This window comes from Crocodylus siamensis, chromosome 1 (genome assembly GCF_052110815.1).
Source record: "Crocodylus siamensis isolate JL-2025a chromosome 1, ASM5211081v1, whole genome shotgun sequence".
Classification (NCBI taxonomy): domain Eukaryota; kingdom Metazoa; phylum Chordata; order Crocodylia; family Crocodylidae; genus Crocodylus; species Crocodylus siamensis.
In genome coordinates this window covers 317,113,605-317,128,927 of record NC_143395.1, presented here as the reverse complement: position 1 = coordinate 317,128,927, position 15,323 = coordinate 317,113,605, and the positions used below count along the sequence as shown (strand labels likewise).

At 45.9% G+C, this 15,323-nt stretch overlaps 1 protein-coding gene across 4 annotated transcripts in view; it reads right to left on the bottom strand.

Moving 5' to 3' along the window:
• The window catches only part of GGACT (gamma-glutamylamine cyclotransferase), a 40,311-nt gene extending 28,073 nt beyond the window's left edge, over positions 1-12,238 (bottom strand). Inside the window, exon 1 of one of the 4 annotated variants that reach the window (XM_090022786.1) lies at positions 12,118-12,238. The gene's annotated coding sequence lies outside the window, so the exon portion shown is untranslated. The remainder of the gene's footprint in view (positions 1-12,117) is intronic. The other 3 variants (XM_090022753.1, XM_090022761.1, XM_090022778.1) reach the window with 3 other exon arrangements.
• Between the last annotated feature and the right edge of the window lie 3,085 nt (positions 12,239-15,323).

Here is a 15,323-nt window from a genome sequence, read left to right as displayed (position 1 = left end):
CTACAAAGGATGGAGGACGGGATTCACCTCCAAGGAGGATTATTCTGCGCTGGTCCAGTCCTGCAGGGAGCAAACGAGGAAAGTCAAGGCTGCAACTGAACTCCAACTAGCTTCAAGCATCAAGGACAACAAAAAGTCCTTTTTCAGATATGTGGGGAGCCGGAGGAAAAGCAAGGACAATGTTGGACCCCTGCTAAACCAGATGGGCCAACTTACAACTGACGCCCAGGAAAAAGCCAACCTATTAAATAGGTACTTTGCGTCAGTCTTTCATCAGTCCCATGGGACGCCCATGCCTGCTATGGGACAGGGAGATCTGGGTGATGGGGATCCCCTCCCCTCCATAAATGCTGACCTTGTGAAGGAACACCTTGAGAAGCTGGATACCTTCAAGTCAGCCGGCCCTGACAATCTGCACCCCAGGGTACTCAAGGAGCTGGGAAGTGTCATAGCCCAGCCCCTGGCACGGATCTTTGAAAACTCCTGGCGCTCTGGTGTAGTGCCCGAAGACTGGAAGAAGGCCAATGTGGTGCCGATCTTCAAGAAAGGGAGGAGAGTGGATCCAGCTAACTACAGGCCCATTAGCCTAACTTCTATCCTGGGGAAGATCTTAGAAAAGTTTATTAAGGAGGCCATCCTTGATGGACTGGCCCAGGCTAATGTTCTAACGGATAGCCAGCACGGGTTTGTTGCGGGTAGGTCTTGTTTGACCACTCTCATTTCCTTCTATGACCAGGTGACCTATCACCTGGACAAGGGAGAAGAGATTGATGTCATATATCTTGACTTCAAAAAAGCCTTTGATCTGGTATCCCACGATCACCTCTTGGCCAAACTGCCCAGTTGTGGCCTTGGCTCCACCATGATCCACTGGCTGGGAAACTGGCTCCGTGGTTGGACCCAGAGGGTTGTAATCGATGGCAGTCACTCATCGTGGTGCCCTGTGACCAGTGGGGTCCCTCAAGGCTCTGTCCTGGGACCCATCCTGTTCAACATCTTCATTAATGGACATTGGAGTCAGGAGTGGACTGGGGCAAAGCATCCACGCCAGAAGATAGGCAGGTGATCCAGGCTGACCTGGACAAGCTCCGCAAATGGGCAGACGAGAACCTGATGGTGTTTAACACCGAAAAATGCAAGGTTCTTCACCTTGGGAGGAAAAACCTGCAGCATCCTTATAGGCTTGGCAGTGCTACGTTGGATAGCAGTACAGAAGAAAGAGACTTGGGGGTCATCATTGACCACAAGATGAACATGAGCCTCCAATGCGATGCTGCGGCTAGTAAAGCGACCAAAACGCTGGATTGCATCCATAGATGCTTCTCAAGCAAATCCCGGGACGTCATTCTCCCCTTGTACTCAGCCTTGGTGAGGCTGCAGCTGGAGTACTGCGTCCGGTTTTGGGCTCCACAACTCAAAAAGGATGTGGAGAAGCTTGAGAGAGTCCAGAGGAGAGCCACGCGCATGATCAGAGGTCAGGAAAACAGATCTTACGATGACAGGCTGAGAGCCATGGGACTCTTTAGCCTGGAAAAGCGTAGGCTCAGGGGTGATCTGATGGCCAGGTATAAGTTTATCGGGGTGAGCACCAGGATCTGGGGGAACGTTTGTTCACCAGAGCACCCCAAGGGATGACGAGGTCAAATGGTCACAAACTCCTGCAAGACCGTTTCAGGCTGGACATAAGGAAGAATTTCTTTACTGTCCGAGCCCCCAAGGTCTGGAACAGTCTGCCAGCGGAGGTGGTTCAAGCACCTACATTGAACACTTTCAAGAATAAACTGGATGCTTATCTTGCTGGGATCCTATGACCCCAGCTGACTTCCTGCCCTTTGGGCAGGGGGCTGGACTCGATCTCCTGAGGTCCCTTCCTGCCCTAATGTCTATGAAATTTATGAAAGCTGTGTTGGCCACCTCCCAAACATGGCTCTCCACCAGTGGCCTGTGCTCACATAGTGCCAGGAGCACAGTGAAGACATAAGGGGTTGAGGCCGTTTCTGCTGGAGGTCACTAAACAGTAAACGGTGAGCAGCAAATAGAATTATAATCATTATGTAACCATTTACATCCCTACTAGGTTATGACCAAAAAGTACTGTGTCAGAGACTCAAACAAATGGGACTGTTTATAAGACTGCTTAATATGCAATTCAATAGAAAGAAAGCTCAGGTCCATTAAAAAATAGCAACATCCTAAATTTAGTTATGCTCAGAAGGGTCTCTACTTGTGGTACCTCATTTAGACAAAAAAGTGTGTGGTCGGTGGATTTAAATTGTTCATTTAAAGCTTGATCTTCTCAAGTGCTTGGCTCCCACAGTTCTACCTTAATGCTGCCTAATGCATAAGTTGGGTCAAGTACCACCTATAGTTGAGCCTCCATAAAAAAAAATCTCTGTTAAGCTCAACATTCTCAAATCCTATTAAAAAAAACTAGCTTTGAATCTAAATTTTAGAACTCAGGGATTTCTTCTTTAAAAGAAAAAAAGAAAATGAAAAAAAAGAGACCTTAAATGGCCACAGTAAGAAAAGAAAATCAGCACGGAGGCTACATAAGCATACCTTAACCCATGAGGATAAGTTGTACATGACCTTTGGGGGGGGAAAAAAGGGAAAGCATGAAACTAAGAAAGAGAGTGGAGAAATAACAAGACATGAGTGTTAAAATCAAGTCAAAAAGGTATCCTCCAGAAAATAAAAGTCTAAGCTAAATCATGCAAATGGAAAGGAGAATAAACTATGGCAGTAAACTATAAGATGAAAGAATGCCATAGTGGAATTTAAGTGAAAATACCTAAAACAATAAATTCTTTAAAATGTACAGCCTATGAGAGTATGTACCAACATTTCTCAGAAAGAATTATCAACATTCAAAAGGCATGCTGAAGGTTGAGCTATATACACATGAACAACTAACTTAGGTGAACAGTAAAATATATACACCTAGGATATGCATAATTCCTAAACAATGCAGAAAAATTCATACTGAATTAAATCAGCTTTAAAGTTCTTATCCACTGTTTCATATCACAGTAAGGTCAACACTGAAGTCTACAGTCCTTGAGCATTCTTTTAATCCACAATTTGTAGGCAAGGTGCCTAAAGTTGGGCACTTAATAAACAATCTGATTTGCAAAGGGTCTCAAGACTAACTGGATATGCTGGTTTCTAAACAGGTATCAAAATAGGCACTGAGCAAGTATCCAAAATTTAAAAACTTAGCCTCTATTTTCACTAATTATAAAATGATAGACACAGAATCATAGAAAGTTAAAGTTGAAAGGGACTGCAGGAGGTCACGTAGTCCAACCCCCTGCTCAAAGCAAGACCATCTCCAAATAGATCATCCCAGCCAAGGGAACTGTCTAGCCCGTTCTTAAAAACCTCCAAGGATGAAGATTCAATTTGAGACCATTGCTCCTCGTTCTGTCATGTGGCACCACAAAGAACAGTGTAGCTCCATCCTCTTTGGAACCACCCTTCAGGTAGTTGAGGGCTGCTGTTAAATCCCCCCCGCATTTTTCTCTGCTGCAGACTAAATAAGCTTTGTGAACTCTTCAATTTGTTCACATCCTTCCTGTAGTTGGGAGCCCAAAACTAGACATAATACTTCAGATGTGGCCTCAGCAGTGCTGAACAGAGGGGAACAATCACTTCCTTTGATCTGCTGGCGACACTCCTACCAATGCAGCCCAGTATGCTATTAGCTTTCTTGGCAACAGGAGACACTGTTGGCTCATACTCAGCATATTGGAACCTCAGGTGCTTTCTGCAGAGCTGCTGCCTAACCAGTCAGCCCCCAGCCTGTATTGGTGCATGGGCCTGTTCTGTCCCAAGTGCAGGACTTTGCATTTGTCCTTACTGAACCTCATGAGGTTTCCTTTGGCCCAATCCTCCAATTTGTCTAGGTCTCTCTGAATCCCAACCCTACCCTCTAGCATATTTACTACAGCTTTCAGCTTGGTGTCATCTACAGACCTGCTCATGATGCACTCTATGCCATCTTCCACGTTATTGATGAAGATATTAAACAAAAATGGCCTTAAGGTCAACCTGTGGGACACTCCACTGGATACCAGCTGCCAAGCAGGTATCTGAGCCTAATGATCTGGCCAGTTTTATATTCACCTTACAATCTGTTCATCCAACTCATACTTCCTTATCTTGCCTGCAAGAATGTTGTGGGAGACCATACACCTAGTCTCCCAGCATCCACAGAGCCAGTCATCTCATCATAGAAGGCAATCAGGCTGGTCAAGCATGACCTGTTCTTGGTGAATCCACACTGACTGTTCCTAATCACCTTCTCCTCCTAGTGATTAGAAATGGATTCCTTGAGGACCTGCTCACTGAGGTGAGGCTGACCAGTCTATAGTTCCCTGGATCCTCATTTTTCCCTTTCTTAAACAGGGGCAGTATATTTGCCCTCTTTCAATTGTCCAAGACCTCTCCCAGTTGCCATGAGGTTTCAAAGATGATAGCCAATGGCTCTGCAATCACACTGGCCATGTGTGCATATCTGCAATCACATTTCCCAATGCCCTCAGCACCCTCAGGTACATCCCATTCAGGCCCTTGGACTTGTACACATCTAGCTTTTCTAAACAGTCTCCAACCTATACTTCCACCACTGTTGGCTGCTCACCTCCTCCCCAAATTGTCGTCAAGTGCAATAGTCTAGAAGCTGACCTTGCCTGTGAAGACTGAGGTGAAAAAGGCATCGAGTACTTTGATGACATCATCATTTGGACTGAATACCTGCAATCTCCGACTGAGTTCCATCAGCAATTCAACAATCATCACCCCTCCATCAGACTGTCTCTTGAATACTCCAGCACCAACATCTCCTTTTTAGATACGATGATCACTGTCCAGCAGTGGCAACGTGTAGGGCGTGGATGGGGGTGCATGTGCACCCCCTCCCGGCTGGCTGCATTCACCGGTTCAGTGATGAGTGTGTGTGGGGGGGGGGGGGGCAGGCAGGAGTGCTGGTGCTACCCCTGTAAGGTGACACCAGTCACCCACGCTATCCAGAATAGTAAAATACAGACCACGATATACAAGAAACCCACAAACCAACATACATATCTGCACAGAATCAGCAATCACTTTAAACACACCAAGAAAGCTGTAATATACAGCCAAGCCCTCAAGTATCACAGAATTTGCACCGAGAACACCCATGATTGCCACCTCACAAATATCATAAAAGGCTTTCACTCAACAAGGACACTCCTCCAGAGAGACAGATCATACTTTTGAACGAGCCACCCAGATACCACATGAGGAACTGCTGCAGTACAGAAGGAAAACCCCCATGAATTGCACACCACTGGTTATGATACATCACCCCTCCCTGGAACCTATAAGGAAAATCCTCAAACAACTGCAATCCATACTAGAAAAAGCCCCGGTTCTTAAAGAGATCTTCCCAGAACCACCCACCCTAGACTTCAAACAAGCACCGAACCTCGCCAACCTCATCACCAGAAGCAAATTTCTTATAGCCCAAAACACACCAAATGGATCCAGACTATGCCATGACAAGAAATATCAAACCAACCAGCATATCTCCACCACCCCCACAACTGCTACAACCCACAACAGAACCATCAGCATGGTTATCTGAGTTGGCCTAATAAAAGTAGGGGTGCACCAATAGATATTTTTGGGGATGATACTGGTAGCTGATTTTTAAGGAGGCCTGTTGGCTGACACCGATCCGATTTCTGATACGTAGCCCGACAGCTTGAAGAGCAGTGTCTTGCTGGTAAGTCTTTGTGGTAGAAGGGGAGGGAGAAGAAATGGCGATGGGGGGGGAGGGAGTGGGGCTGAGGCTCTGCCCAGCTGGGGCAAGGCACAATACGGAGCTGCTGCTCGTCTGGAAGGGTGGAAGGAGTGGGGGCGGCTCCCGCCACTGTGCACACCCTGGGAAAGCATGGGGGGAACATGCCTGTGGACCTGCATGGGGAGAAGGCAGGCTGCCACTGCGGCAGTGCTGGGTTTCTCCGGCAGGGGGGCTGGAACCAGGCTGCGGTCAGGGTGAGTGGCAGCTTCGCTGGGAGGGGGACTATGTGAGGAGGCTGCAACCCCCCCCCAATTCACCGTAGCCCCCCAACACCCACTCCCAGCACTGTCACTGCCCACCCCAAGCACAGCCCTGGCCCCAGCCCATACAAGCAGCCTGCTCTGCCCCACCCTGTGGAGATCCAGGGGCACATGCCCCCCATGCCCTCCTGGGGTGCATGCTCCCCAGACAAGCTGCAGCTCTATCCCATGTCCTGGCCCACCCCAGCTGGGCAGCGCCTGCCTGAGTCCCAGCCCCACTCCCTTCCTCATTGCAGGGACCTCAATCTGTCTTCCCCACACCTCTTCCCTCCCTGCTACCCTTCCACCACAACAGATGAACCAGCTGGATGCAGCTCTCCAAGCTGCTGTGCTGCGACTGTGCACATGCACAGGGCATTTATTAGCCACATTAGGCAAAAAATAATGCCGATTTCCAATACAGTCAATGTCCTTTATATCGGTGCCGATCCGATATCAGACAGATGTATCAGTGCACATCTAAGAACCTTGTCAGCCTCTACTGCACTGTTTCTTACTAGGTTGCCTCCCCCACAATGTCCTTGATCCTCCTCTTGTTACTGACATACTCGTAGAAACTCTTCATGTCCCTTGCTAGCTGTGACTCCAATTACTTTGGCCTGCTTGATTTAATCTCTGGATGCTGAAGCAATACTCTTAAAACATTGTAAGTCAAGGACTGCCTGTATGAGTTATAACGTTTTGCACTTACAACGTTTATAAATTGATACCCTGTTTCAACTTTATGACGTCAATTTTGACTTTACAACACTTAATCCAATGTGATGCCATGCCAGCAAACAAGTTAACCATGTTGCTTATCTCCCTGGAGAACATCTGTCCAAACTTGCTTGGACACTTTCTTTAAAAAAGCAGACAAGAATCCTGCAAAGACTCCAGACAAGAACCTTTCAAAAAGTCCAACCAAGAGCCCTTCAAAAAGTCCAGCAAAGTCACCTCAGAGAAGTGCTTCCAAATCAATGATTGCTATTCACAATATAAATACATTAATGTAGCTATATTACTTATCTATAGTTGGCTGAATACAAAATTCTGGGGTATTTTTCATAAAAATAGGGTATCAGGCCTTGGTTCACGAACCAACCCCCCATTTATAACATTGTTTCTTATGAGAAAATTGGTTCCGAGTTACAACGTTTCAACTTAAGAAATGTTTTTCAGGAACCAATTGTGTCGTAAGTCTGAGGACTACCTGTACTCCTCCCTAGTTGTTTGTCCAAGTTTCCACTTCTTATAAGCTTCCTCTTTGCGATTTAGCTTTGATCTGCTGGTGACACTCCTACCAATGCAGCCTAGTACACCATTAGCTTTCTTGGCAACAAGGGCACACTTTTGGCTCCTATTCAGTGTATTGTCCACTGGAACCCCAGGTCCTTTCTGCAGAGCTGCTGCCCAGCCAGTCAGCCTCCAGTCTGTACTGGTGTTCCCTGGTAAGTCAAGCTGGTCTTCTGCCATACTTGCTAGTCTTTTTGCACATTGGGGTGGCTTGCTCCTGCACTCTCAGTAAGCACATGGGAGTTACTTGCTTTTCCCGAAGGCCTGAAGGAAGCTGGATACTCAAGAGCTGATGCTAGCTCATGAGTTGACGTTACAGCATGAAGCCTGTCAACTTCTCTTCATCTCACTGGTTCAAATCCAAAACAATCAGAACAATAAAATTATTACTGCATGACAACAGTGTTATAACATGAATTAGTAATTTCAGCTTCATTCAGTAGGGATGCTAGACTGAAGCACGTTTTTAAACCTAGATACATTTGTCCATTACCAAACTGAGACATATTGGCAGAGCAATGTTGGAACAGTTTTGATAGTTCATATGTACAAGGATACAGATTTGATGAGACTGCAGCTGGTTTGTGCAGCCACATGTTATGTAATCCCATGAGATCAAAAAAGCAGCTTTGGAGAAACGTGACCAAAAGCGGGTGGTATACAGTAAAATCGCAATTTTTACCCAGGGTCCTATGGTACCCCAAAGTCCCACGAGATCCTTTCAAGAATACCATGGGCTGCCACTCACTGTTAGCACTATTGAGTATGCAACTATCTACATACGATTCACAAGATAAACCTAGACATTTCAAACGGGAATGCATAGTGTCAAAAGTATTTGGACCAATTGCGCTCTCAGTTCTTTGCAATGGCAGAGTTACTCTATTATTTTTCCATACTTAAGGAATAAGTGAAAGTTAAGACCTGACATTTTCTCTAGGGTGCTTCGAGTCTAAAAAGGTTGAGAATCACTGCAACAGAATCATCCCAAAGCCAGTGAGTAATGCAGTATGTTAACACAAAGCCTACACGATAAGAGACATTACCACTTGGAGTTTTTAGTATTTGACATAAAAAAGTACCTATTGTAGAGACCTACGTAAACCGTGGCAAGACAAAAGGATTTTTGTGGGCCACTCGTGGCATGCAAAGCCAATTTTGTGGTCTTTTTGCAGTAGGCCCTCCCCACCACTTGCCACTGACAGCTTAAGAGGCTCTGGCAGCCCTACCTTTCACTGTTGATGGGCCACAAGGCAAATACTGCAGCATTTAAATAGCAAAATCCATTGAAATATCAAATACATTACTGCATTATAAAAAAACCTAAGTATTAAATTTAAATTGAAATACGTTATGAATATAAATTTACACACAATATGAATTTCAACTAATATCATCATAATTTATTATTAGCATTCTATAAAAAGTTGAGTACTACTAAATGATGTTGATCTTCATAGAAACGATTCATGTTGGTTGTTAAACACTAGCATCCACTGACAGTTGCAGTTGGTTGGAATGGCAAGGCACCATTTTGCCAAGTTGTAGAGATGTGGAAACTAATTAGAAATAGACTCTTAAAACAGTCAGTCAAAGGCATCTGGCACTCTGACAAAGTTCATGTAAGCAGTATGTTCCTTGTCATGATCCTTCTGCCATCCAGGGATTGATTTCAATAGTTGAAGGTCAAAACGCAGAAAAGGCACCCGATTTGGGTCAAAAATGCAAACAGAACTAAAAATAGGGAGCCAGCCAGTTATTTAAACTGTGGTGGTAGTTACTAGTCATCCTTGTAATACTGGATTCAACTTTGCAACTATTGCCTAGACCAGTTCTCATCTCCACTGGTTTTCACAATGACAGTTTGAAATTTGTAGTGATGCCTCCTCGTCTGACCCAACTTATCACACCCATCAGCTTGTTGTGTGCTTAGTAGATTAAAGCCTGCCAACTTTCAAATCTTGTTCGAAGCTCCTTTTTAAAATGGATCACATTTTCAGCCACAAACTTAGCTTGATCTTCAACATTTTGTAAACTATGGCTAGTTTAAACATACACTGTACTGGGTGTTATTTCAAGCTCCTCGCACACAAATTGCTGGTAGTATTCATATTTTCTGAGGGGTAACAAACTGCATTAGACCATGAATTCTACCTTGTAAGCACTGGCTCTGGTGGAAGTGACACAGTCACATACAGATCCCCAATTTGATTGGTGACAGACTCCTTATATCAAAGCTTATGGCCCGGGCAATGTTTAAATGCTTTTTAAAAAAAAAAGGAAACCAGGCTATCCACATCAGGAAAAACGTGTAGGCCAGATATTACCTGACATGTCCAACACAATTCATGTCACCTGTTCATCATTCCATGGAGCACATCAGAGAAAGCTTTGCACATATACGGTGCACTATCAGACAGAAATGCTGAGGTATTATTAAATCTAAGCCATAGTGTATGTACAAGCGCTTTTACTATAGCTCATGCCATGGTAGAAAAGTTAACAAATGCAAGGCAAATGGGCTCTGTTTGAAAAACAGGCAGGTCACAGTCTGTCCAGCTTCCAGGTAGAAATAAAATGTGCAGAATATAGTTACTTTGGGCATCTGTTGCTTTGTCTGCTACAACTGAGAGTGATTCATATTCTACCAGTGCATATCTTGTAGACTGAATATGCAAACACAATTACGCCTGGTAGATAATCTTGGTGAAGGTGGTTCACATGTGGGAAACCACCAGCATTTGACACATGTTTGTTCAAGTAGCCCCTTAGCTTAGGGTTATCAATTTTCTCCAGAAGAATGTTGGCAGCCATGAGTGTCTCCACTAGCACAAATGTAGCCTCTTGTCAAACTATTTTATGGGGCTCTTTTAAAGACTGAGGACATAGTTGCTCGTTTCTTGCTCTGACCTTCAGCCTCTGCAGCAGCCTTTCCCTTTATACGCTATTTGGATTCTAAAATGCCAATCAGTGCTATTTATCCTAAACACATCTGCATTGCATGATGAACAAAACAATGTAGCGCACCTGCATGCAAAGTTCCTACAGGAAACTGCTTTACATGATCCTGAGCTGAAATGTATTTAGCCTTCTTGAATTTCTTTTCACTCATGATTTTCAAACTGCAGCATTAAAAGATGACACTGAAACCCTTCTGCTTTGAAGACCAGCGCCTTCACTTAATTTAATGTCACTAGCTCAGCCTCTCAGTAGCCATCTCTGAAACCATGTGCTCTATGGCTAAAGGGATTACCCTGCTTTTTGAATACTAGTAAGCTTTTTGGGGGTGACAGAGGGGCCTTCCCACAAAAATCTCAGGAATTGCTATTTTTTATGGTGAATATGGAAGCTGCTGGTAGTTGCAGTTACTGTGAAAATTGAGAAACCATGTTTTAAATAGGTCCCTATTTGTAAGTGTCTGGGTTTACTTTTGTGCATCAAATGTAGGTGTTTGCACACCTGACAATGCTAATATTGTGCAGCATCCTTAAAGTGATCTTATGGCACCCTGCACAGAACCACTACTGTATGCTTATAAGCTTGTTCTTGCAGCAAGTGCACACTGTTGACGTATAAGCAGTTTGCAGTAGACTATAACCCCCAGGTCCTTTTTCACAGCATTAAAGCCTAACACCATTCCACTAGTTTTGGTGAAGCCACCAAAGAGTTATAATAGCAAGCCTATAAAAACAGCTCTCTGTCAAAAACTAATATGAAGTACATGAACAGTCTAGCAATAGTGAGAAAGTCTTCAAGTACACTGAAAATTTTCACCAACAGAAAGAGGCCTTGACAAGCACCGAATAAAGTCCTTGGCCCGCTACATGTCCCCTGGCCAAGTCAAAGTTGGACAGCCCTTCTCCAAAGTAAAATCATTCAATGCCTGCGATGTCAAGAAGGCATTTTGGTCATCTAGCCACCTGGATGATGCATTATCCAGCCACCTGTGAGTTTTTGATAGGTCCTGTTAAGAACAAATGCATCAGTCTAGCTGTTTCAGTGCAAATTGAACAAGAGATGAGAGGAATTCCCAGGCACCAGGTAAAACAGATTCCTATTTCTGGAGAAGAGATTAAGGAAAAGACAGTCCAAACCCATAACAGCAATCTCCAACAACTCCTGAGAGCAGAAAATAGCTGGAACGCAGGCAGACACGCTCAAGATCAAGAGAACTGCGCACTCCCACCTCTTGGTTTCTGAGGGATTCTCACCAGACTCAGATGGGGGGCACTTCTACACCTAAGGTGTAGACATACAGATAAGGTGAGGTAAGGCTTGTTTGCAAGAACTAAAAACATTCGGCAGGGCTTAGAAATAAATGAGGCAGGAACAGACAGCAAGCCAGCAGAGGAAAGAAGAGGTGGAACAAGGAAAGCACTAGTAAAAAAAATGGAGAGAGATTAGCAGGAGCAAGAAAATGACAAGGCACCAGGCATCCCTCAGCACTGCCTGAAGAGAAACCTGTACCACTACCTCTCCCAAGCACTTGGTTTTAATAAGTGGAGAGGGAGCCCCGCGCCCCACGTATTTAAATTTACGGCTGCCAGCCCCTCATTGGTTGACACGTGGCACGTGATGTCGCAACCCGCGAGACATCACACACGTGGCCGGCTCCAGACTAATCGCCGGCGCACAAAAGCGCTTCTCTTGCCGCTCTCCCGCCAAGATGAGCCGTTAACGGCTCCGACCCCGCCCTGTCGGCTCTCACCAGCCAGCCTGGCCGCCTCGGAAACTTACCCCGCCTGCCCAGCCGCGGTTGCCAGCTGCCCACTACTTCCGGGGGTGGGGTTGTGCCAAGCCTGGGCACCACCCCTTTGGCTCCCGAGAGCGCGGGGCGGGGCCGCGCAGCCGCAGCGAGTTGATGACGTTCAGCCGCGCACGCCCAGGGGGCTGGGCTCGCGGGGTGGGGTCTTCCTAGCGGAACTCTCAAGTGTCCCGGGAGCTGGTGAGACTGTGCATGCGCGAGAGGCGGGGATCAGGAACTTCCCGGAGCAAAAGGTGGGTGGGGCCGCCGTCCGTCGGCAGTGACGTAGCGAGTTCCATTCAGGAAGCCAGGTGCGGGCGGGGTTGCCCAGGCCGGAGGAGGGGCGGGCCGGGCCGCGGTGCCCTCAGGCCCGCCCCCATCAGCAGTCTTCTCCCGTCTGAATTCGCAGGAAGCGGGGACTGCCCGACTGCTCAGTGCCTGCGACCCCCGGCGGAGCGTGCCAGTGCCTGGGTGCTAGGCAGGAGAGGCTGTGGGCTAGAGGCGTGCCTTACCCCACGGGGGGGATGCACCTGTAGAGTCCTAGAAAGTGAGGGCTGGAATGGGCCCCAGAAGGTCACCTCAGCCCATCCTCTGCTCAAAGCAGGACCAGCCCCAACCAGATAATCCCAGCCCAGGGGTCTTCAAATCCTCCAAGAATGGAGACTCCACAACGACCCTGGGTAGCCTGGGTCAGCGCTTTACTACCCTCGAGTGAGAGTTTTTCCCAATAGCTAATCTAAACATCCCTTGCTGCAACTTGAGAGCGGTGAGTATTTATACACTTCTGGGAGGTGTGGCACCCAGAGCATCTCATGTATTTGCATCCCCACACTGAAACATGGCAGTGGGGGCATTTTAACTAAGCCATGTCAAACAGGAAAGTGCCCCCACCACCATTTTTCAGTCAAGGGACACTGACACATAGGACACTGGAGTCTGCAGGAACCAGTAATTACCATGTTCCAGCAGACTTGATTAATTGTTCCCTGTTTGTCATCTGTCACCGCTAAGAACAGTCCAGCTCCATCCTCTCTGGCACCACCCTTCAGGTAGTTTAAGGCTGCTGCTATTAAATCCCCCCTCAGTTTTCTGTAGACTAAAGAATCCCAGTTTCCTCAGCTCCTCTTTGTAAATCATGTGCCCTATCCCCTAACCAATGTTTTGGCCCTCTGCTAAACTTGAATTTGTCCACATCCTTTCTGTAGTGGGGGGACCCAAATCTGGACTTGGTACTCTAGATATGGCCTCACCAATGCCGAGAGGAGGGGAATAATCACCAAGGATCCTGGTTTTCTCCTATTTAAAGAAAATCCCCAATTTAAAAAAGTAAATATACATGTGTATGTGCATGTGTGTATATATATTTCATTTTAAGCATGGAAAAAATGTGTTGGGGTTACTTTCTTTTAACCAAAAATTAGGGCTTTTTTTTTTTAATCGGAGAAAACCAGGATCCCAGATAATCACTTCTCTCAACCTGCTGGCAAGATTCCAGGATGCTATTAGCCTTCTTGGCAGATAGTCTATACATTATTTAGTCTAACTAAGAAACACACATGCTTTCTCTGTATATGTCTTATTTAGTTTATTAAGGTGCTTATCTACCCTGCCTTTTGATTTAACAAAGAATTAACTATAGTTAATTCAATTGCAGGAAGGGGCCCTAGGTGGGAATAGAACCTTTCAGGCTTTAAGAAGGGTGCAAAGAAGTTGAAGAGGGTCCAGAGGCAGACAACAAAAATGAGAAAGGAGGTTGATGGCAAGTTGTGCAAAGAAACACTGAGCGAATAAGGCATATTTAGCTCAAAAAAAAGGAGACTAAGGTGCACCATTATAGTAATTTTCAAAAATCTGAAAGGCTGCCATAAAGAAGAGGGAGAACCCCTGGCTCTGTCTTGATAGAGAGGACAGGGTATGAAGCAATGGCTTTAAATTTCAGCAAAATGGGTTTAGAGGAGATCTCACTGTCAAAACAGTCAGTCAGTGTGCGCTTAACTGCCAAGCCATGCAATAGCATCCTCAGTGGCCATGTGCAGTTCCTGTAGAACAGGAAGGCAGTAGAATAGACTGCCCTACTGGAATTTTTCAGGGGGATAATGAGGATTTGGGCAGAGATGATTTAGGAGTGGTACTCTTGCATTCATGCATGGGATTGGACCACCTGACCCATGAAGTCCCTTCCAACCCTATGACTCTGTGATACTGGTTCAATTTATTTATATAAATAACTTTTAACTAAACAACCTGCCAGCATCACACAGGTCTCAGTTTCATAGTTGCTAGGGTCAGGAGGGACACCTCAATAGATTATCGAGTCTGACCCTCTGCCTTGGGCAGGAAAGAGTGCTGGGGTCATATGATCCCAGCCAGATACTTTTTCAGTCTCCTCTTAAAGACCCCAAAGGTAGGGGAGAGCACCACCTCCCTTGGAAGCCAATTCCAGATTTTGGCAACCCTTACCATAAAGAAGTTCTTCCTGATGTCCAACCTAAATTTGCTTTCCGTGAGTTTGTGGCCATTATTCCTAGTTACTCCAAGGGGTGCTGGTAAACAGAACATCTCCTATTTCTTGCTGCTCCCTGATTAAATTTGTAAATGGCTACAAGATCCCCTCCCAGCCGTCTCTTACGGAAACTGAAGAGATCCAGGTCCCCCAGTCTCTCCTCATAGGGCCTTACCTGCAGGCCCCTAACCATACTAGTGGCCCTCCTCTGGACATTTTCAAGGTTCTCCACATCTCTTTTGAAGTGCAGCACCCAGAACTGGATGCAGTACTCCAACTGTAGCTTGACCAATGCCACATAGAGGGGAATTATCACCGCCCTGGCCCTGTCCATGATGCACTTGCTAATGGCATGATAAAGCACGGTTACTTTTACTGATTACTTCATCACATTGACAGCTCATATTCATCTTAGAGTCAACTATGACTCCAAAATCCCTTTCTGCTGCTGACCTGCTGAGAAGGTCATCCCGTAGCCTATAGGTGTGTTGGTGATTTCTTCTCCCTAGATGCAGCACTTTGCATCTTTGTTGAACTGCAGTCCTTTGTTGAACTGCAACTGTATTCTTTTCTGCCTTTTCCAACCTGTCCACGTCCACCTGGATTCAATCCCTTCCCATTAGTGTGTTTACTGTACCCCATAATTTCGTGTCACCTGTGAATTTGGACAGAGTGCTCGCTGCGCCCTCATCTAAG